Genomic DNA, 1,655 nt, shown 5'->3' with positions numbered 1-1,655 from the left:
GCACGGCTACAGCGCGATTTTATTATTCACGGATCAGCCACTGAAGAAAGGAAATGTATTCCTGAAACGCGTCTGGCATGTTTAAAACTGGATGCCTGTATACTGGTGCAGTGTTTGCTGGCAAGAAGTTGACCATTAAATTTTGAACTCCAAATTAATTTTCCTGTGGCCTCCCTCGTTATTGGTGCTACCTGAACTGTGTTGATGTTACACGGCTTTGCACGGCCGTGGAGAGGGGCTCACTGCTGAAGCGGGTCTGTTCCTGGCCCAGTCGGTGCTGGAACTATCAGAAGGAAAGGTGCACGGTGGCAGCATCAGGGCTGAAAACGGCACGGAGTTGAAGTTGGCATCTGTAAAGCGGGGTAAGCACAGCACCAGCCCAGTGCACCAAACCACTTGGTTTTTATTTGTGATGAGACTGTAATAATTAGTGCACCCACTGAGGCAATACTCTCAAACAAGACTACAACATCCAAGAGGCTGAGGTGCAGCCACGCCCTGGGGGGCGGGATGTTTGAACTTATGAAATGCACGGCTACAGCGCGATTTTATTACTCACGGATCTGCCACTGAAGAAAGGAAATGTATTCCTGAAACGCGTCTGGCATGTTTAAAACTGGATGCCTGTATACTGGTGCAGTGTTTGCTGGCAAGAAGTCGACCATTAAATTTTGAACTCCAAATTAATTTTCCTGTGGCCTCCCTCGTTATTGGTGCTACCTGAACTGTGTTGATGTTACACGGCTTTGCACGGCCGTGGAGAGGGGCTCACTGCTGAAGCGGGTCTGTTCCTGGCCCAGTCGGTGCTGGAACTATCAGAAGGAAAGGTGCACGGTGGCAGCATCAGGGCTGAAAACGGCACGGAGTTGAAGTTGGCATCTGTAAAGCGGGGTAAGCACAGCACCAGCCCAGTGCACCAAACCACTTGGTTTTTATTTGTGATGAGACTGTAATAATTAGCGCACCCACTGAGGCAATACTCTCAAACAAGACTACAACATCCAAGAGGCTGAGGTGCAGCCACGCCCTGGGGGGCGGGATGTTTGAACTTATGAAATGCATGGCTACAGCGCGATTTTATTACTCACGGATCTGCCACTGAAGAAAGGAAATGTATTCCTGAAACGCGTCTGGCATGTTTAAAACTGGATGCCTGTATACTGGTGCAGTGTTTGCTGGCAAGAAGTCGACCATTAAATTTTCAACTCCAAATTAATTTTCCTGTGGCCTCCCTCGTTATTGGTGCTACCTGAACTGTGTTGATGTTACACGGCTTTGCACGGCCGTGGAGAGGGGCTCACTGCTGAAGCGGGTCTGTTCCTGGCCCAGTCGGTGCTGGAACTATCAGAAGGAAAGGTGCACGGTGGCAGCATCAGGGCTGAAAACGGCACGGAGTTGAAGTTGGCATCTGTAAAGCGGGGTAAGCACAGCACCAGCCCAGTGCACCAAACCACTTGGTTTTTATTTGTGATGAGACTGTAATAATTAGCGCACCCACTGAGGCAATACTCTCAAACAAGACTACAACATCCAAGAGGCTGAGGTGCAGCCACGCCCTGGGGTGCGGGATGTTTGAACTTATGAAATGCACGGCTACAGCGCGATTTTATTACTCACGGATCTGCCACTGAAGAAAGGAAATGTATTCCTGAAAC

This window comes from Lissotriton helveticus, chromosome 10 (assembly GCF_964261635.1).
Source record: "Lissotriton helveticus chromosome 10, aLisHel1.1, whole genome shotgun sequence".
Taxonomy (NCBI): domain Eukaryota; kingdom Metazoa; phylum Chordata; class Amphibia; order Caudata; family Salamandridae; genus Lissotriton; species Lissotriton helveticus.
The sequence above is the reverse complement of the archived record's forward strand: the minus strand, read 5'-3'. Positions refer to the sequence as shown.